General features: G+C 39.8%; 1 protein-coding gene across 29 annotated transcripts in view; it reads right to left on the reverse strand.

Annotated features, from left to right (window-relative positions):
• The window catches only part of LOC147364479 (uncharacterized), a 537,088-nt gene that overhangs the window by 383,403 nt on the left and 130,399 nt on the right, over nucleotides 1-23,286 (reverse strand). For 3 of the 29 annotated variants that reach the window (XR_015134537.1, XR_015134544.1, XR_015134545.1), the window contains exon 2: nucleotides 2,770-2,926. The exons of the other annotated variants lie outside the window; for them this stretch is intronic. The gene's annotated coding sequence lies outside the window, so the exon portion shown is untranslated. The remainder of the gene's footprint in view (nucleotides 1-2,769; nucleotides 2,927-23,286) is intronic. 29 annotated transcript variants of the gene reach the window in all.

The raw sequence follows: 23,286 nt of genomic DNA on the forward strand, positions 1-23,286 counted from the left end.
TGTCAACATAAAGCAAGGATGGTAAAGAGATTTCATCTTGAATGCCATCTCCAAGGCTTGTTAGTGGCTGCCTAGCAGTTCAGTGATAAAGCAACATGATCAATTAGTGATGTCTGTCAAGCTGTAGAAAGAAGAATGGATGCATGCATCTCAAGTATTTCCATCTTTTTTCCATAGGGAGAATTCTAACTTCTGAAGCTATTCAAAAGTATGGACTTAGTTTCCCTATCACTGAAGTACATGTCTAAGGGAAGATGCTGGGTTAGTCATCATTAGTACTTCCTGTGACTTCATCAGCAGGGGGTAGGCATATGGGGTGACCTTAACTATCTTCTTTATACTTTTATGCATTGCCTGAATTTGCACAATCTTAGTACTTTTGCCTGGAAAATCCCATGGACGGAGGAGCCTGGTGGGCTGCAGTCCATGGGGCCACTAGAGTCAGACACGACTGAGCGACTTCACTTTCACTTTTCACTTTCATGCATTGGAGAAGGAAATGGCAACCCACTCCAGTGTTCTTGCCTGGAGAATCCCAGGAATGGGGAAGCCTGGTTGACTGCTGTCTCTGGGGTCGCACAGAGTCGGACACGACTCAAGCGACTTAGCAGTAGCAGCATGTTATTTTTGTAATGATAAAAACTCTTTTTAATTTATTTAAAAATTAAGTATTTTGAGGATAAGCACTCTCTTAGTGTTAAGTCTGAGTTAGAAAGATTATAGGAACAATAACCCCTCTCTTAAGTTAGTACCCCCTTGTATCAAGTTTTTTAACACAGACATTTTACCTCTAAGACTTTTCACGAAATAAAATTCCATTCACAGTATAGAGATCTGTAAGAGACAGTTTAAAAAGGTAGACAGGGATCAGAGAGATGGGAAAGAAAGCACAAATCAGAAATCAGGAAGAGAAAAGAGGACAAAAGTAGAATTTTTGCAAGGAAACTAAGAGAAGGACAGAAAGCTAAGAGACTATCACATCAGACCTAGATGGCCCTCCAATTTGGCGAGAAGGAGTGAGAGGCCTAGAGTCATGCATGAAGGTCTCTGGGCAGCACCATGGCCAGCACACCCCAAACATACAGAGGTTCTCTGAGCCACAGTCAGGCACACAAGCTCCAGAGAAGGGAACCCTGGGTCTGCTCCTTACTGGATGTGTGACCTTGGCTGAGTCACTTAATCTCTTCATGCCTGTTTCCTCACTGGTAAAATGGGGGTCATGACTACATCTACGTCAAAAGGTTGCTGTGAGGATTGAATGAGTCTGTCCAGGTAAAATGCTTAGAACAGTGCCTGGTACACAGTAAGTAAAATAAATGCTCAAAGCATTTAGGCTTGTTAAAAACAAAAAAAATAACTTTAGAAATAACTAAAATCAGTAAATTAAGAGTCTCCAAAGCTTTTTCCATCTCAAACATCAAAAATGCTTTTGTTTCTGTGGTTAGGGTAGGACCTAGGGGATAGATCAACACTGTCACAAAATAATAGTCTGAACAATTAAACAAAGCAGACTACATTTGAAAAACACCAAGGGGCATATTATTTGCAGCAAAACTAAATGAATTGATAAATATCCTATTGAAATCTTCAAAAATTCTAGTAAACAAAGGAGAGTAGGAAGAATTTAATTGTACATTAACCATTATCACTAAATTAAGACACGTGAAACAATATTTCTTTTAGTTTGCTGTCCTAAGTATTCTAGGTTAGTAAACACGTGAAACCATATTGATAATGGTTTTCATAAGTTTATTCATTACTTATGCCTGATCTTATTTTTTCCATAATTCCTACAGGTTTTTAACAATCTCTCTCCTAATAAAGTAGGGTATTTAAAACAACACTCATGAATAGGGCATGGCTATACTTAAAAAGATGTTGAAGCCAAACTTTCTGAATGTTAACTAATCCAATATGGCTTTTAATCTTTTGGGGTTTTTAGATTTTTTAAATTTAATTCTACAGACAAAGACTTTTACCAGGGCACCTCTGGAACATTATTTATGCTATTCTTCTTGAGGCATAAAATTTTTTAAGAAAATATACTAGAAATTCCTCCCAATTCACTGTTGGCCCTGATTCCAAATCCATCCTTCTGCCAATAAAGCAGCTCCACCTTGATAGAAAGAAGCCTGGTCTTAGGTTATGGTGATCTGGGCTCAGATCTTAGGTCCATTATCTTTACACCATGATCATTACATTAGGTCTTCTTACCTGTGTGAATCCAAGCAAGTTCTTCAGCTTTCCTCAACCCTATTTTTCTTTAATAAAGTTTTCTTTATGTTAAATAGAAAACAAAGTAAAACTTAGTACTTGTGACAATTATATGAATTAACATATACAGATAAGACTTTTTAATATTTTCCTTTCATGCTATTTATAATGATTTTAATATATTTTTTAAAGGAGAAAAAAAAAAGTTTATTCTTATACATATACAGTATATTGTCCCTAATCCTCTCCTCCTCCCACCTCAATCCCTTGCAAAAAAAAAAAAAAAAAGGGCAAAACAAAACAAACAAAAAGACTTAACAGGCTGAAGAAAGATGAGAAAACACTGAGCCAGGGAGAATTCAAGAGGAAATAAAGTACAGCCATAGATAAAGGAGACTACTCTTTCTTCCTTCCACTCAGGAATCACAAGCTTTGAGGATGCCAAGTGTCTAAGGGGATTAAGAAATATGGAGAGTTTGGAAAGGTTGGCTGTTTTCCCTTTCCCTCCCATTTCTCCAGTCTCTCACTGCTTTTCTCTCACCACCCTCTGCTCACCCACAACTAGGCTTCCTCTCATCCCTTCCATTCCTTCCCTCCTCCTCATTTTGGGTAGAAGTTGTCTTCCATTGCAGATCATTTCTCTTTGGAGACTAAAGCAGATCCAGAGTTGAGATCAGAGGAAGGGAATGAAAATCCTGGAGTCTTTGCCAGGCTGCAGGGAGAGACAGCAGAAACCTCTGAGTCAGTGAGAACTCAGTCACACTTCAAAGGGAGCAGGATTCAACACATTGAAATAAGTCAGTGGTAAATTGTTACACGTGCTGGGGGAACCTAAGTCAGGGAGGTATAGTCACTCTACCCAGAAGTCAGGAAACTGCAGCTAAAGCACAGATGCCTTCAGCTCCCAAACTGAGATGGACAGCAGGTTACGGAGCCCGACAAAGCCACTGCCAACACCACTGCATGTACCCACAGTGGTCAGCATCCACCACAGCCAGAGAAGAATGCTTACATCCCTTTCTTCCAAACATCACTGTCAGGATGTTTTGAAAAAACAGGAACTGTCTTTACCATGCTAGCAAGTGTAGTTCTCAGGCTTGAACTACATATCATAGTTGGAACACTATGATAGAGCAGAGACCACAAAGGGAGAAGGCATGGTGTTCAAGGCCAAGAAACAACAGTGGCCATAAACCTACATTATGTTATTCTAGTTATTTGTCGGTTGGTTTGTATGTTGATGGCTTACCCAAAGGAATTAAGAAGTCAGGAAGCCAAAGTAACAAAATCTACACCTTGGCTGGAATGTTCCTTGTATCAGTACTAAAGGACTGATTTTTTTTTTTTTTTTTTTAAGAATTTTACAATTGCCTTAAATATACTGAATCTAGGAATGGGGACTTTTTCTTGGATGATACAGTTTTTGAAACTCACTTTTAAAAATTTTAGCCAGAGTCTAGTTAGGTTCTGTTCCCATTCATAGTGAAAGGATGGGATGGGAAATGCTATTTATTTTATATCCTATGGTTAGGCAGCTTTCAAGAGGAACTGACAGTCAATTCAGCATGGACACCTAAAGTTGTGAGCCAAAGCTCTTCTAGAAAATCTGGAAATGATTTATCTTCTTTACTGATCAATATACAAACAGAAAGCCAAGCAGTTAAAAATTAGTACCTAAGAATGGAAGCTCACAACCACTCGTATTGAAAGTAATATGAATTGCTTCTGCAGATCTCTGAAATTCTCTTTTCCTCAACAGTTTACTCAACCAACTTTAACAGTTTTTAAAAGTAGGTCAAATCATCATTGAGATTCATCAATTCAGCTCACTAATACAAAGGCATTTAATTAGTCCTTAGAAACAGATGGAGAATATACAGTTGTTAACTCTCTTTAATGTCCTCTTCCCTCACATTCTATTTTATTTTTATATGTGCTAATAGGAATTCTACAGCTTTCAAGATGGGTTGTTCTCTCCATATTAGTCCCCAGTTTAACTGTTGGAATGAGGAATATGATCATATCACTAAACACATCTGAGAGAAGAAAATTTTCTTTAAACATACCCCAGAACAAGACAGTCATCATGAAAGATATCAATACATCTTAACACATCATAATTGAATATTTCAAAACCCCACTATAAACAAAGTTTAAAAAGAAGTGGCAGATTGGGAGAAAATGTTCACAGCATAGATAACAAACACTTACTATCGTGAGTCCAATTTTAAAAAATGATAACAAAATATTAAAAAGGGGCATGACAAGAAAACAGGAAACTCACAGAAAAGCCCAAAGGACCAATAAACATGTGAAAATGTGCTCAATATTATGATGTAGGGAGATGTAAAATAAGTAATTTGAATTTCATCCAGTTTGGGAAAAAATACAAAAATACACAATATGGAGGCCTACTATAGATGTAGAAAAATAAGGTTTGTTTTTTTTTTGGTTGAGGCAGTATAAATGAGAACATTCTGAAAGGCAATTTGTCAGTGTCTATTAATATTTTAATTGCATGCAATTTGTCAGTATCTGTTAATATTTTAATTGTATACTCATTCTGACCAGGAATTGCACTGTTATTTACATACTTAGACACATCTGCAAGGAGACTTCATTTCAGTATTCTTTGTAACTAAAGAAAAAACAACTACCTCTCAGCAGGGGAATGGTTAAATAAATACATAACCAACAGCATACAGGATGAAAAGGAGTTAGACCTAGGAGACAAAGTTGAGTTTTTCAAAAAACTGTGAACAATCCATATGACATGATGCCTTTTGTATTTAAATATGGAAAACAGCACTTGGTTTTCTATGCTTTTTTAATAAAATAGAGAAATGACAAAGATGACACTGATCTTTGACAGACAAAATAACTCAGGTCAATGGGATCTGGTAGGGAGGGTTGGTAACAGGGAATATTCCTTTTTATCTATTCCAGTCAAAATTTTCACAAGGGCACAGGAGTCATGTATTACTTTTGTAATTAAAAATAATTTCTACAAATTATCAAACAGAAAACGAAAGAACATTAACATTTCTACACTCACCAAGCAGAAACATTTATCTAATTCTCTAATTCTATCCCATTAGTGCCCAGCAATTTCCTATTTAATAGCCCAGCTTATGTGTAATTTCATTTACAAAGCCTTTTTTGACAGATCTCTAATCAGAGATATTCAGTTCTCAAATCCATGTTCATTTCTCTAATATGGGTTTTAACCCGGTGAATTATATAACAATTAACTCACTCCTTCATTTTTCCCAAAACAGTGAGCTTTTCAAGGGTAAGGAATCTGAATCCATGGTCTCTAACATGAGGTCTGTCTGGTCCAGGAAAAAAAGAATAAATGAAATCAGTGTTTAGATTTCCTCTTTGCTGAGGAAATGTAAATGTAACTAGAGCAGCCCTCATCTTTCTAAACTCCTAACAAGATTTAACTCAAGTCATACTTCTCTTCTTTATTAAACTCACTTAACTTTCTAATCAGAACTGGGGGTATAAAGGTTTAAGTTTATTTCCCATTCTTACCTGATTTTTTGATCACATTCTACCTTCACTCTCCTACTTGATCTTACTGAATTAGACAGATATTGTATAATGTGGTCAAGAGAGTGAGACAATCCTTAAAGACCATCACCAAGCCATGTGAATCTAAATCTCCCACATCTATGACAGTGTCTCTCATGTAGCATGTGCTTAGTGAATGAATGATTGTAAATTACGATAATGATGCTCAATTAACTATAGCCGCAAAGTCACCACAGGCCTCAGATTCTCAAAGTGTTCCCTGATCCTCAATCCACACCAATACCCCAAAAATGAGATCCTATGAATGAACTAACAATTCCTCTATGGATAATATAAAAATTACACATTCCATGGACTATAACAAGTGTACCTTTTAGGGACACATAGTAAAAAGGGACCCCCTCCTGACTTTGAAAAGTTTCATTTTATATTATTTACAATTTAAGCGGTACAGTATAGTACTTAAAGTAATGAGTTCGAAGTACAGTATAGTAGTTAAAGCGATGAGTTCGAGAGTCAAACATCTGAGTTTGAATCCTGGCTTCTCCACTGACTAGGTCATCTTATTTGGAGGGAGCTACTTACTCGCTCAGCCCTTTTTTTAATCATCTGTGGGGGGAAAAAAAAAGTGAGAATCAGAGCATCTATCTCAAGGGCTGCTAGGCAACACTGTAGACAAAGTACCTAGAATAGAACCTCGAACCTATTTCAATAAGACCAACTATTATTGTTCCTATTGTTTCCTGGTTTTCTGTCTCACAGCAGAACAAAAACAGAATATCAGAAGAAGACTAAATCTGTAAGATAAATCAAACACTTAGAAAAGAAATTTCTAGCATCATAAAGCCTATTTATTTGTGGTCCTGTATAGATCCACATTCATTCATAGTCCTAGAATTGCTGAGAGAATTACAACCACAGTATACACTACTGCCCACATTAATGCATAAAACATCTAGGATTCTGCTTATACTATTTGAAAAGAGAGGGTAGTGTTCATGACAGTAGTTTTTAAACATGTATTTGAGTGAGTATAATAATAATATCCCTTAGGAAGAAACTTCCGTTTGCTGAGGAAATGTTTAAATCATTCTAATAGGGGTAGCTTAGTTGCTATAGGTCGTGGGTTTCAGCTGGTCCCCAGAGTAATAGCAAAACAAACAAGCCTCCTCTCCATGACAGATGAGAAAGCTGTTCCTGGCTGGGAACAGGATGTGAGTGGGGTGACAGCAGGTGACAGGAGCAAGAAAACAGAAAAGTGAACACGATGGTGGACCAGAGAGCAGCTTCTCCTGAGACTGTCTCAGGACTCAGTAAAGTCCAGAAAATTCAGACATGTTCTGCAGCTGAATGTCTTCTGGAAACTGGTAAAGGCTTCAAGTTCTGAGACTGGAAGATGACGCAACTGAACCCTAGTGAGTGAGTGACAGTCGCTCAGCCATGTCCGACTCTTTATCACCCCATGAACTGTAGCCCGCCAGCCTCCTCTGTCCATGGAATTCTCCAGGCGAGGAGAGTGGAGTGGGACCAACCTTTCAACTAAATTCAACAAACAGGAAGTCACTCCCCAAATACATGATTTGAGATACCATGTGTGATAGAGTTGTGGTAGATCTGTATCCAAAAAAGGGTTCACATCCCTCTCAAAATGCGTTGCCACATAAGAGTTAAATTACATACATGAGAAAGATTCCTACCCTGTGAGTACCTAGTAATTAAGACATTGACGACTTCTTCTGAGAAGGTTCCCATCAGGTAGGAGTAGCAGTCACTGGATGTAATATTCCTTTTAGTCTTTATAAGACCTGACTTTGTTCCACATCCTACCTCATACTTTATTTTTTGGGCTCCAAAATCACTGCAGATGGTGACTGCAGCCATGAAATTAAAAGATGCTTACTCCTTGGAAGGAAAGTTATGACCAACGTAGATAGCATATTCAAAAGCAGAGACATTACTTTGCCAACAAAGGTCCATCTAGTCAAGGCTAGGAGAAGGCAATGGCACCCCACTCCAGTACTCTTGCCTGGAAAATCCCATGGACGCAGGAGCCTGGTAGGCTGAAGTCCATGAGTCGCTAAGAGTCAGACACGACTGAGCCATTTCACTTTCACGCATTGGAGAAGGAAATGGCAACCCACTCCAGTGTTCTTGCCTTGAGAATCCCTGGAACAGGGGAGCCTGGTGGGCTGCTGTCTATGGGGTCGCACAGAGTTGGACACGACTGAAGTGACTTAGCAGCAGCAGCAGCAAAGGCTATGGTTTTTCCTGTGGTCATGTATGGATGTGAGAGTTGGACTGTGAAGAAAGCTGAGTGCCGAAGAATTGATGCTTTTGAACTGTGGTGTTGGATAAGACTTGTGAGAGTCCGTTGGACTGCAAGGAGATCCAACCAGTCCATTCTGAAGGAGATCAGCCCTGGGATTTCTTTGGAAGGAATGATGCTAAAGCTGAAACTCCAGTCCTTTGGCCACCTCATGCGAAGAGTTGACTCATTGGAAAAGACTCTGATGCTGGGAGGGATTGGGGGCAGGAGGAGAAGGGGACGACGGAGGATGAGATGGCTGGATGGCATCACTGACGCGATGGACGTGAGTCTGAGTGAACTCCGGGAGTTGGTGATGGACAGGGAGGCCTGGCATGCTGTGATTCATGGGGTTGCAAAGAGTCAGACACGACTGAACAACTGAACTGAACTGACCTCATACTAGGACCAGAGCTGTGTGCTTGTTAAGGGTTCTATGTTTTGTTTTGTTAATTTATTTATTTTTGGCTCTGCTGGGTCTTCATTACTGCATCCAGGCTTTCTGCCACTGCACTGAGCAGGCACTACACTCTAACTGTGGGAAGTGGCTTCTCGCTGTGGTGTCTTCTCTTGCTGCGGAGCACAGGCTCTAGAGTACAGGCTCAGTAGTTGTGGCACAGGGGCTTTGTTGGTTAGGCCAGCAACAAAGTACAGAAACCAATTTTCAAAGTTGTTAAGTTGCTTAAGGTCACCCAGCCAGTCTATGGCAGAGCTGGAACATAACAAGCCTGGACCTTCTGCTGGAGATGCCATCTCCCAGATCACTGCACACAGATCGCTGCCTTTCCAGGGGTACTATGACAAAGCATCACATATGGGGAGGAACTGAAGCCAACAGAAGATGACTGTTTCACAGTTTGGAGGCTAGACATCCAAGGTCAAGATGTCAGCAGTTTGTTTCTTCTGAGGGCTCTGAGGAAGAACCTGTTTCACACCTCTCCCTTAGCTTCTGGTGGTTTGCTGGAAATCCTTAGCATTCTGTGGCTTGTAGAAATATCCCTTTTATTCCTGACTTCATCTTGATATAGTGATCTTGTCTGTATCTGTCTCTAAATGTCCCCTTGATATAAGAATGTCAGTCATATCGGATGACAGTCTACCCTAATGATGTCACTTTAACTTGATTACCTTACAAAGACCCTCTCTCCTGTGTTGTATAACTGTAAATTTCACAAATGGAAACGTATCCTCTACTACCCTCAGTCACCTAGTTACCAGCCCCTGAAGAATTGTTGGTATCAGGTGCCTGTGTATTGTGTATCTTTCTGGAGACTGATTATGCATTTAAATTCTTACATCATTTTTTTTTAAACACACATACACACAAAGTGATTCTCATCTCCATATCTGGTTTCATGGCATGCTGAGAAATCTCATGAAATGTCACCGGGCACTGTTAATGTCCTTCCAAAAGAAAAATCTTTCAAATAATAACAAACCACAGCCTTGGTGTGGTTAAGACATACCCCACAGTCCTTTATGTTAAAGATTGTTGTTGTGAGGCAACAAAGCCCCTGTGCCACAACTACTGAGCCTGTACTCTAGAACTATTGAAAACTTGATTGTAATTCCTATAGAATACTTAAGTAGTTCTCCCCTGACATTTTATTTTGATTCTCTATTTATACTGATTTTAAGTTTCAAAATATAATTGATATACACATAAAAGTTGCACACATTTAATGCGTACAATGTGATCATTTTAACACATGCATACACCTGTGATATCACCACAATCAAAGCAATAAAGATATCCATCACCTTCAAAAAAGCAATTTGGCAGTCACTCATCTTTAGCTCCTCTCTGAAGTACCTAGAGAACAGAATCCAATGCATATTTCCTACTTTAACAGATGCTAAAACTCCTTCAATTGGAAGAAGTTAACTACTTGATGACCATGAGCACTTGGCCTCCAGACCTACTAGAGCTGGTGGATGGATAATATTAACCCCTGTGACACCACACTGTTACTTCACCATCAGCCCATCAAAGAACTGTACACAAGCTGATCACATACCCCGCAACTCCCCTCCTTCACCTAGGCTAGCCTTTAAAAACGCTTTCCTGAAACCCAACTTTAGTTTAGGCTTTTTGAGAACTAGCTGTCCCAGATTCCTTGTCTGGCACTTTACAATAAACACTGCACTTTGCCTCACCACAACCCAGTGTCAGTGGATTGGCTTTACTGCACACGGGCAAGCAGACACAAATTTGGTTCGTAAAGGAACTATGTGTTAGGACCTCAACAAATCAATTTGAGAAGGAGACAATTCAATCCATAGCAACATAGGTGGAAACCGTATTAAATGAAAACCAAAAATCTTAGCAGAAAATAAGGGAGAGGATGACATCTTTATATTTATCCAGCTGATAGAGAATTAATTTTAAAATGCTCAGACAAAAAACATCCACAAACATAACACGGGGTGGGGGGAGGGGCGGGGAGGGGGGAAATTATATATATATATATATATATATATATATATATATATATATATATATATAAATAAATTAACTGAGCTCAAAAGTAAATATTCCCTTAACATAACTAGTAACTACTTTGAGGGGCAAAAAGTGGGCTTTTTGGTCCATTGCTTCTTGTCTCAGAAAAGGGATAATGCATTATTCATAATCTAATAATGTTTTGCCTTATGGAAGTACTTTTAGTTGAAACCCTCAGGGGAAATAAAAATGGAACAGGTCTTATCTTCCTTCTTATTTTCTAAGAGGTCAAGTATTTAAAGTATTTAAGGTTTCTAAATTTTAGTCTATTAAGGACAAGAGCTTTTGTTCTTAACTGTTATCATGGGTCACTTATCTCACCAAACTAAAGCTTGTCATCACCAGCAGACAAGGCAAGAACTCAAAGGGTCACACTTGGAAAAAACAATTAATGTTTTTTGAATTTTAGGTCACTGTTTCTAACAGCTGTTGATAACAAGTAGCAGGAATTAAGCAGTCACTGTGTGTTATGCACCTGGCTAAGCAAAGCAAGGCACTCTGCAAGGGTGCATTTATTTTTTCTCAAAAAACCATTTAATGAGGATACCCGATTATATCCTTTTTCCATATCCTTGCTATAGATAAAGAGGTTAAAGCATAGGAAGACTGTTGAAGACCATCCCTTGTAAGTGGCAAAGCCAAAGGTTTGAACCCAGGTCTGCTTAATTTCAGAACTCACACACTTAACAGAGCAACAGACTAAATGTCAGATACTAGTCTTATCACTAGTTCTATAAAGCTAGGAAATCTTCATCTGTAAAGTACTCATAAAACTATTTAGCTCAATTATGGGAACATCGACATTTTCCCTTAGACATCTCATTTTTGAATCAAAAACATGTGTCCTTTGAGACAGGAGATAGATGAGCTCCAGGTTGGACATTTACAACTGGCCTCCTGTTTGCATTTCATGTGGCACGAAGTGGGCTTCAGGTTGGATAACTAGGCTCCTGTTTGCATTTCCTGAGACAAGAGATAGGTAGGCTTCAATTAAGGCTTTTACAGTCAGCCTCCTGTTTGCCTTTTGAAATGGAATTAACAACAGAAACAGGGTAAAGAGCCAGACTTTATCTCTTGTAAACCCCTTAAGGCAACAGTTGTGGCAATAGTTAAGGTAATAACCATGGCAAGGACAAAGAGGGGTAAAACCCTGTTTGAATAAAGGATTAAGGGATCTCCACTCCCCACACCCCTCTTTTTGGGACAAGGGAGACCCTCTCTCTCTCTGCTAAGTCACTTCAGTTGTGTCCGACTCTGTGCGACCCCGTAGACGGCAGCCCACCAGGCTCCCCCTTCCCTGGGATTCTCCAGGCAAGAACACTGGAGTGGGTTGCCATTGCCTTCTCCAATGCATGAAAGTGAAAAGTGAAAGTGAAGTCACTCAGTCGTGTCTGACTCTTAGCGAACCCATGGACTGCAGCCTACCAGGCTCCTCCGCCCATGGGATTTTTCAGGCAAGAGTACTGGAGTGGGGTGCCATGGCCTTCTCAGAGGGAGACCCTACACATGTGCAAAAAGGCTCCTTGTGGATCAAAAGTCAGGGGATAATGCCAGGCCCTAATGAGATGGGTCATGGTGGAGAGGTCTGACAGGATGTGGTCCACTGGAGAAGGGAATGGCAAACCACTTCAGTATTCTTGCCTTGAGAACCCCATGAACAGTATGAAAAGGCAAAAAGATAGGACACTGGAAGATGAACTCCCCAGGTCGGTAGGTGCCCAATATGCTACTGGAAATCAGGGGAGAAATAACTCCGGAGAGAATGAACGGATGGAGCCAAAGTAAATACAACAGCCAGTTGTAGATAGAAGCAAGGTTCGATGCTGTAAAGAGAAATATTGCATAGCAACCTGGAATGTCAGGTCCATGAATAAAGGCAAATTGGAAGTGGTCAAAAAAGAGATGGCAAGAGTGAATATCAACATTCTAGGAATCAGTGAATTAAGATGGACTGGAATGGGTGAATTTAACTCAGATGACCATTATATCTACTACTGTGGGCAGGAATCCCTTAGAAGAAATGGAGTAGCCATCATAGTCAACAAAAGAGTCCGAAAAACAGTACTTGGATGCAATCTCAAAAACGACAGAATGATCTCTGTTCGTTTCCAAGGCAAACCATTCAATATCACGGTAATCCAAGCCTATGCCCCAACCAGTAACACGGAAGAAGCTGAAGTTGAACGGTTCTATGAAGACCTACAAGACCTTTTAGAACTAACACCCAAAAAAAATGTCCTTTTCATTATAGGGGACTGGAATGCAAAAGTAGGAAGTCAAGAAACACCTGGAGTAACAGGCAAATTTGGCCTTGGAATACAGAATGAAGCAGGGCAAAGGCTAATAGCGTTCTGCCAAGAGAACACACTGGTCATAGCAAACACCCTCTTCCAACAACACAAGAGAAGACTCTACACATGGACATCACCAGATGGTCAACACCAAAATCAGATTGATTATATTCTTTGCAGCCAAAGATGAAGAAGCTCTATACAGTGAGCAAAAACAAGACCAGGAGCTGACTGTGGCTCAGATCATGAACTCCTTATTGCCAAATTCAGACTTAAATTGAAGAAGTGGGGAAAACCAGTAGACCAATCAGGTATGACCTAAATCAAATCCCTTATGATTATACAGTGGAAGTGAGAAATAGATTTAAGGGATTAAATCTGATAGACAGAGTGCCTGATGAACTATGGATGGAGGTTCATGACATTCTACAGGAGCCAGGAATCAAGACCATCACTAAGAAAAAGAAATGCAAGAAAGCAAAATGGCAGTCTGAGGAGGCCTTACCAACAGCTGTGAAAAGAAGAAAAGTGAAAAGCAAAGGAGAAAAGGAAAAATATATGCATCTGAATGCAGAGTTCCAAAGAATAGCAAGGACAGATAAGAAAGCCTTCCTCAGTGATCAATGCAAAGAAATAGAGGAAAACAATAGAATGGGAAAGACTAGAGATCTCTCCAAGAAAATTAGAGATACCAAGGGAACATTTCATGCAAAGATGGGACAGATAAAGGACAGAAATTGTATAGACCTAACAGAAGCAGAAGATATTAAGAAGAGGTGGCAAGAATACACAGAAGAACTGTACAAAAAAGATCTTCCCGACCAAGATAATCATGATGGTGTGATCACTCACCTAGAGCCAGACATCCTGGAATGTGAAGTCAAGTGGGCCTTAGGAAGCATCACTATGAACAAAGCTAGTGGAGGTGATGGAATTCCAGCTGAGCTATTTCAAATCCTGAAAGATGATGCTGTGAAAGTGCTGCACTCAATATGCCAGCAAATTTGGAAAACTCAGCAGTGGCCACTGGACTAGGTCAGTTTTCATTCCAATCCCAAAGAAAGGCAATGCCAAAGAATGCTCAAACTACTGCACAAATGAACTCATCTCACATGCTAGTAAAGTAATGCTCAAAATTTTCGAAGCCAGGCTTCAGCAATACATGAACCATGAACTTCAAGATGTTCAAGCTGGTTTTAGAAAAGGCAGAGGAACCATATATCAAATTGCCAACATCCGCTGGATCATTGAAAAAGCAAGAGAGTTCCAGAAAAACATCTATTTCTGCTTTATTGACTATGCCAAAGCCTTTGACTGTGTGGATCACAATAAACTGTGGAAAATTCTGAAGGAGATGGGAATACCAGACTGCCTGACTTGCCTCTTGAAAAACCTATGCAGGTCAGGAAGCAACAGTTAGAACTGGACATGGAACAACAGATTGGTTCCAAATAGGAAAAGGAGTATGTCAAGGCTGTATATTGTCACCCTGCTTATTTAACTTATATGCAGAGTACATCATGAGAAACGCTGGGCTGATGAAGCACAAGCTGGAATCAAGATTGCCGGGAGAAATATCAATAACCTCAGATATGTGCAGATGACACCACCCTTATGGCAGAAAGCGAAGAAGAACTAAAGAGCCTCTTGATGAAAGTGAAAGAGGAAAGTGAAAAAGTTAGCTTAAAACTCAACATTCAGAAAATTAGAATCATGGTATCAGTCCCATCACTTCCTGGGAAATAGATGAGGAAACAGTGGAAACAGTGGTTGACTTTATTTTTCTGGGCTCCAGAATCACTGCAGATGGTGATTGCAGCCATGAAATGAAAAGATGCTTACTCCTTGGAAGGAAATTTATGACCAACCTAGATATCATATTCAAAAGCAGAGACATTACTTTGCTGGAACGGAAGAAAGTTCCGTCTAGTCAAGGCTATGGTTTTTCCAGTAGTCATGTATGGATGTGAGAGTTGGACTCTAAAGAAAACTGAGCACTGAAGAATTGATGCTTTTGAACTGTGGTGTTGGAGAAGACTCTTGAGAGTCCCTGGACTGCAAGGAGATCCAACCAGTCCATCCTAAAGGAGATCAATTCTGGGTGTTCATTGGAAGGACTGATGCTGAAACTCCAATACTTTGGCCACCTGATGCCAAGAGTTGACTCATTGGAAAAGACCCTGATGCTGCGAGGGATTGGGGGCAGGAGGAGAAGGGGACGACAGAGGATGAGATGGCTGGATGGCATCACCGACTCGATGGACATGAGTTTGAGTGAACTTCGGGAGTTGGTGATTGTCAGGGAGGCCTGGCATGCTGTGATTCATGGGGTTGCAAGAAGTCGGACAGGACTGTGTGACTGAACTTTACTGAACTGAATGAGTCTTGCTCCTCCTAGAAACTTTCTCTTTGAAATCCTTCTTGCCTGTGGGGTTCATGGACACCCAGGGGAGGGGCTCAGGGTATGTCAGGTGTGGAAAAAGAATCCAGATAATTGGCTAAAGATAAACAAAGACCCAGAAGAACTGACCTATACAACTGACTAACCCCCTTTTTACTGTCCTCCTCCTAACTAGGGAGGATGCCCACACCCTCTCTCTCTGGGTGTGCATCTCTTTCTTGCTTCTGTCGCAACTAAATGGTTCCTGTGTGCTCTCCCACTTGTTGTTGTGCTTTGTCTCTAATAACAAACCCTGTACCTGCATTTATAGTTTTTGCTTCCATGATAAATGCATTTTTCACTGGGGGCAAAGATCCAGGGAAAAAGAGCTTCTAGCCCCTAACCCTTGTTGGTCTGATGGTTTAGGATTCCTAGTTTTCATCCAGGCTACCTAGGTTCAGAACCTGGTCAGGGAATTAAGATCTTGCTCGGCACCACTGCTCACTGCAGCCTCGCCAACATCACTTTGTCCCAATAAGAGAGGTATTTGGTTTGGGTATTAGGACCACCACACAAAATCACTTTCTAAATAAATGTTCTTTCTGAGCCCCACTCATTTAATACTTGGTGTTTAGCCTTTCCTCCTGCATCACTTTATATTTTCTTGGCCAGTGTTGCATCTCAGCTCATAAAACATCAGCCGCCTTCTGTATCCAGCCTCCTTTCCTTCTGTTTGCTATTTCCTGCTTCGAGGACTGCACAGATGCCAGTAATGACTTTCTTCCCCCTCTTTATGTAGTTCAGGTCTCCAGACAATAATAGGCTTCCAACTTCCAATCTACACAAACTATGAAAATGGGAGCCACAGGAGCAAAATGGGGCATCAACCATCCTGTTCTTTCTGCTATTAGAGTAGATAAGCAGCCCCTTTCCCCTAAAACAAGCCTTCTGCCTATGCATTAGGTTCAATCCCCCTTTGCTTCTGACGATCTGTTCACTATTGATTCTCCTTCCTTAAACCTCAGTTTTAGAAGTCGTGTTAATGATTCCCTTTATGGCACATTTTCGTCACTGATCCATGCTAAGTTCCTATTTATTTGTGTTCTCTCACCACATTCACGTTTCCATCTCCTCCCCACCCCAAACCACCAGCAGCCAATATGCTGTATTAGTCAAGTTTCCTCAGGAAAACACAATCAAATAGGAGGAGACTCTGTGTGTGTGTCTGTGTGTGTGTGTGTGTGGAGAGAAAGAGAAAGGGAAGGGAGGCAACAGGGCAAAAGCATGAGCTCAATGAAGGGAAGGCTGAGTGTTTTTTAAGCCTTTTGTAGGCTTGTTTCCTTTCCTTTTTTTTTTTTTTTTTTAATTTTTGGCTGCACCCCACAGCATGTGGAACCCTCATTCCCCAACCAGCAATCAAACCCAAGCCCCCTGCATAGGGAGACTGAGTCCTAACCACTGGACTGCTGGGGAGGTCTGACAGGCTGAGATTTTATAGAACAGGCTCACACAACTGTGGAAGCAGGTAAGGCTGAAATCTGTAGGCAAGTCTGCAGGCTGGAAACTCATGACAGCCAATGTTGTAATCTTGAGTCCAAAATCTACAGACTAAAAGGTCAGGCACAGTTTCTATTCCAAGCTTAAGGAAGAATTGCCTCTTTAGGAAATCTGTCTTTCCTCTTAAAATCTTCAAGACTGGATGAGGCCTGCCCACATTGTAGAGGAGAATCTGATTTACCTCCAGTCAACTGATCTTAAGTGTTAATCACATTCACAAATACCTTCACACAGACATTTAGACTAGTATTTGAACAAACGATCAAGTACGATAGCCAAGGTGACAGACAATAGACTGACATATGGATTCCAAAAAAGTGTGTGCTATTATGCATTTTAGATTTACATAAATAATACTGTGTTAATCATTCATAACAGAAGCAGAAGAGATTAAGAAAAGGTGGCAAGAATACACAGAACTGTACAAAAAAGGTCCTAATGACCTAGATAACCATAGTAGCGTGGTCACTTACCTAAAGCCAGACATCCTGGAGTGAGAAGTCAGTTGGGCCTTAGGAAGCATTGCTAACAACAAAGCTAGTGGAGGTGATGGAATTCTAGCTGAGCTATTTCAAATCCTAAAAGATGATGTCGTTAAAGTGCTGCACTCAATATGTTAGCAAATTCGAAAAACTCAACAAAGGCCACAGGACTGGAAAATGTCCAATCCCAAAGAAGGGCAATGCTAAAGAATGTCCAAACTACAAAAAAATTGTCCTCATTGCACATGCTAACAAGGCTATGCTCAAAATTCAAGAAAGGCTTCAGCAGTATGTGAACGGAGAACTTCTAGATATACAATCTGGATTTAGAAAAGGCAGAGGAACCAGAGATCAAATTGTCAACATTTTTTGGATCTTGGAGAAAGCAAGGGCGTTCTAGAAAAACATCTACTTCTGCTTCATTGAATACGCTAAAGCTTTTGACTATGTGGATCACAACAAACTGTGGAAAATTCTTCAAGAGATGGGAATACCTTATCTATCTCCTGAGAAATGTATTATGAGTCAAGAAACAACAGTTAGAACTGAACAGGGAACAACTGACTGGTTCAAAATTGGGAAAGAAGTACATCGAGATTGTTATTTGTCACCCAGCTTATTTAACTTATATGCAGAGTATATCGTGTGAAATGCCTGACTGGATGAATCACAAGTTGGAATCGAGATTGCAGGGAGAAGTATCAACAACCTCAGATACGCAGATGACAACACTCTAATGGCAGATACTGAAAAGGAACTAAAGAGCTTCTTGAGGGTGAAAGGAGAATGAAAAATATGGCTTAAAACTCAACATTCAAAAAACTAAGATCATGGCCTCTGGTCCCAACACTTCATGGAAAATAGATGGGGGAAAAGTGGGAGCAGTGACAGATTTTATTTTCTTGGGCTCCAAATCACTGTGGACGGTGACAGTACCCATGTAATTAAGACAGGCTTGCTCCGTGGAAGGAAAGCTATGACAATCTTAGCACAGACCCATATAGCCAAAGGTATGGTTTTTACAGTAGTCATATACAGAAGTGAGAGGTGGACCATAAAGAAGGCTGAGTGCCAAAGGATTGATTTGAATTGAGGTGCAAGAAAAGACTCTTGAGAGTCCCCTGGACTACAAGCAGATCAAACCAGTCAATCTCAAAGGAAATCAACCCTGGACATTCTTTGGAAGGACTGATGCTGAAGCTCCAAAACTCTGGCCACCTGATACACAGAGCAACTCATTGGAAAAGACCTTGATGCTGGGAAAGACTGAAGGCAAAAGGAGAAGGGGCCAGCATAGGATGAGATGGTTAGATAGCATCACCAACTCAGTAGATATGAATCTGAAAAAGTTCTGGGAGAGAGTGGAGAACTGGCATGCTGCAGTCCATGGGGCCACAAAGAATCAGACAGAACCTATCGACTGAACAACAACAATCATTCCTACTCGAGGCATAATCCACTGTCAGGTAGCATCAGCAGCACCTACAGTCTTCATTCAAATACAGATTCTCAGGCCTATCCCAGACCTACTAATGCAGGTTAGAACCTGCATTTTAATAATATCTCTCTTAATTCCTACTCAACTCAGAGAGCTATTGAGAAGGCTAAATTGGATGAAGAGCAATTTTACTCTTAAGTATATAGGCAATGGCACCCCACTCAAGTACTCTCGCCTGGAAAATCCCATGGATGGAGGAGCCTGGTAGGCTGCAGTCCATGGGGTCATTAAGAATTGGACAGAACTGAACGACTTCACTTTCACTTTTCACTTTCATGCATTGGAGAAGGAAATGGCAACCCACTCCAGTATTCTTGCCTGGAGAATCCCAGGGAGAGTGGAGCCTGTTGGGCTGCCAGTCTATGGGGTTGCACAGAGTCGGACACGACTGAAGCAACTCAGTAGCATATATAAAAATAAAATGAATTACACATTCCAGGAAATAAGAATTCCCCAAGTCTTATTAATTAGGATATATAAATTAACAATAGAATGAATAAATTGTGGTATACTTACACATTGGAATATAACACAGCAGGACCCGATGGGGCCTTAGCAGGACAGGCCTTCCCCCAAATACTTTGTTTTGGCTCCTCTCTGAAGTGCCTAGATAATAGTATTTGATGTACATTTCCTGAGTTGTTTTATAAATGTAAAAAAACCTCCCCTTCCCAACAAATGGAAGATGTTAACTATTTGACAACCATGATCACATGGCCCCAGGCCTCTTGGAGACTAATGACTGATAATGTTAAACCCAATGGCACTACCCGGCTACCTCCATCAGCCAATAAGAGAATCATGCACAAGTTAATCACAGACTCTGCAAACCCCCTCCCCCTCTCTTGACCTTTAAAAATGGTTTGCTGAAATCATTCAGGGAGTTTGTTTGACCTCACTGTGCATCGGAAACATGAGCTTGGATTAATAGGAACACTACGCAGTCAGAAAATATACAAGACGTAGCTACGTGCACCAACATGGATGAATCTCACAAAAATTAATGCTGAGAAAAAAAGACTCTACACAGAATATGTTCTGTATGATTTCACCTATATAAAATTCAAAAACGTCAACATTAATATGTGGTAGTTAAGGTTGTACATATCTATCAGGATAATGAAGAAGGGAATTAGAAAGTGATCACAAATTGTCAGATGGCAGGTTTAGGCGCAGGGGGAACTGATACTGTTTAATTTTTTGAACCTAGCAGTGATTATATAGGTGTGTGCTTTATAATACTTCATTAGACTATGCATTTCTGTGTTTGTGCACTTTTCAGTAAGTTTTATTTCACAATGAAAGAGAAAAAAGAAGATTAAGTACAATAACATGTACAATACGATGATATCCAAAAAATGACAGCTATATCCCAAAACTTATCAGATTTTCTCTGCATGGTTGAGAGTGGTTGAGCTCCAAGAACTTCTTCAGGGATATGTTAAAGTTTTAATATCCAAGATTTACACTGCCACCATAGAAAACATCACTTGGTAAACAGGGCAATAAAAGCAATTTTTGAATATTCAGAAGCAAACTTGGAACATGGTTTACGGGAAAAGAGATAAATTTCTAAATTTTCTAAATTTCTCTAAACCAGAGAAAAGCAACAATTCAAGGGAGTGGGCTGGAAGCTTATCAGAAGAGGAAGAATGTCTCAAGAGAAACAAAGAAACATCTAGAAGACATGTGTATTTCTCCCCTCCCACCCACACCCACCCCCAACCCCTGCAAGGGCTCCCTTCCTAAGAGGAGTGATAGATGAAGTTTAGGACAGTGCCTAATATTAACCTGTTGTCTGTTAATCAGATAACAAGCTTATTATATGATAATGCATTAATCAGTATGGTACATTCATCAATGATTCCATTCCCAAAGTTTCATTAAAGGTTAGTCACACATGACAGCCTTATGATAGGTGGTATTGTAAGGAAAGGGCTGCCCTGGTGGCTCTGTGGTAAAGAATCTGCCTGCTAGGGTGTTAGGAAATAGATGCCTTGTCACCTCTACCTTATCAGCATCTGGCATGAGAATTCAATGTTTTTATCGATAGCCTTATGTAGGTGTCAATTAAATATTATAAATGATGGCCATTTCCAAGTGGACAGGTGGAGCTCTTAAACTATGACCAGAAACTGATGTTCTCCAGAGGATTCCATAGTCACTCAACAGTGCTATGGATTCCTGAAAAGAGGTAGCCACTCAAAATTTTGGCAGTTCATCCACAATAATCCATGATTGGTGATGTGGGCAAGTAAATAAATAATTCAAAGTTCAATAAAAAAAACTATAGGTGACTTTGGTCTCATAAAAAGAAAGCCCTAAAATCACTTTCAGTCAGTTCAGTCGCTCAGTCATGTCCGACTCTTTGCGACCCCATGAATCGCAGCACGCCAGGCCTCCCTGTCCATCACCAACTCCAAGAGTTCACTCAGACTCACGTCCATCGAGTCAGTGATGCCATCCAGCCATCTCATCCTCTGTCGTTCCCTTCTCCTCCTGCCCCCAATCCCTCCCAGCATCAGAGTCTTTTCCAATGAGTCAACTCATCGCATGAGGTGGCCAAAGTACTGGAGTTTCCACTTTAGCATCATTCTTTCCAAAGAACATCCAGGGCTGATCTCCCATAGAATGGACTTGTTGGATCTCCTTGCAGTCCAAGGGACTCTCAAGAGTCTTCTCAACACCACAGTTCAAAAGCATCAATTCTTCGGCGCTCAGCCTTCTTCCCAGTCCAACTCTCACATCCATACATGACCATTGGAAAAACCATAGCCACAGTACCACCAATAAAATGACAATTTCTCAAATCCAAATTCATGGAATATTGAGATCTACCTGAAAAAGAACTTAAAATAGCTGTCATGAAGAAATTCAACAACCTACAAAAAAACTCCGGGCGTCAATACAAAGATCTCAGAAATAAAGTTAACAGAAATAATATTTTGCCAAAGAGAATGAAATTCTAAAAGAGAACCTAACAGAAGTTCTAGAATTGAAGAACTCAATAAATGAGATGAAGAATGCATTAGAAATAGAGCAGATTATATGGAGAGAGAATTAGTGAGCTCAAGGATAGGCATATAGAAATGATTCAGGTAGAAGAAGTGAGAACTGCACTTTTATTTTTTTTAAATGAATAAACCCTCTAAGAACTATCTGTGCCAATTATAAGTGCCAGCTTAAGAATAATGGGTATTCCAGAAGAGGAGAAGGAGAATGGATCAAACAGCATATTCAAAGAAATAATAGCTGAGAACTTCCAAAACCTAAGGAAGTAACTGGGTATACACATCCACAAAGCTAGTAGAACACCTCTCTATTTCAACAAAAAGATCTTCGAGATACATATTAAAACTTCCAAAAGTCAACAATAAAGAAAGAATCTTAAGGGCAGTGAGGGGGAAAAAAAACAAAACAGTAACTTACAAAGTTACCACACAGTCAACTATGAGCACATTTCTCAGCAGAATCTCCATAAGCCAGGAGAGAACGGATTGACATATTCAAACTATTGAAAGGTAACAAATGCCAGCCAAAAATACTCTATCCAGAAAAGTTATTCTTCAGAATGGAGAAACACAGGCTTTCTCAGAAAGACAAAACCTGAGGAAGTTCACCACTGCTAGACCTGCCTTACAAAAAGTGTTGAAGAGAGTTCTTTAAGTTGAAACAGAAAGATGAAAGCACACAAAATTCTGACTGAGGTGGAAAATACTCAGAATACTCTTAACTTTTTTTAAAATAGCATATTAAACTCTTAATTATGGCATAAAAGCTTTTTTTAAAGATCATTAACTATAATTCTATAACTTGATAAGAAAAATCACAGCATAACAATTTGTGACATCAAAAATATAAAAAGAGAAGAATAAGCAAGTGAAGATACATTTCTAATAGCAGAAAAAAAGACTATATTTATCTGAAAAGTTTTATGTAAACCTGATGCAAGCAAAAATCTAAAGCAAAAACAAAACATTAAAAAGGGAAAGACTAAGCAGATCACCATGAAACCACTAACTGACAAAGATAGGCACCTAAGGGGGGAAAAAAGGAGACACAAAATAACCAGAAGGCAAAATAGCAATAGCAAACCTTTATGTATCAATAATCACCAAAAATGCAAATGAATTGAATGTGCCAATCAAAAGGTAAAGAGTGACTGGACAGATGAATAAATAAGACCCAACAATGTGCTGTCACAGGAGATTCATTTAAGCTCTGAAGATACACATAGGCTCCAGGAGAAAGGATGGAAGATGACATTCCAAGTAAATTGAAGTGAAAAGGCAATAGGTATATTGGACACAGGCACCAAGTCAAAAAGAATACCAAGATACAAAAAAAGGTCATTACACAAAGGGGTAGATATATTAAGAAGATATAATAATTGTAAACATATATGCTCTTAATACCTGAGCACTGAAATATATTAATTAATAACAGATCATAAGGGATAAATAGACAATAATATAATAATTGTAGGGCAATTTAATACCTCACTATCATCAATTGATAA

This window comes from Bos grunniens, chromosome 10 (assembly GCF_055505025.1).
Source record: "Bos grunniens cultivar Pamir isolate PY7600 chromosome 10, Bosgru_T2T1.0, whole genome shotgun sequence".
Classification (NCBI taxonomy): domain Eukaryota; kingdom Metazoa; phylum Chordata; class Mammalia; order Artiodactyla; family Bovidae; genus Bos; species Bos grunniens.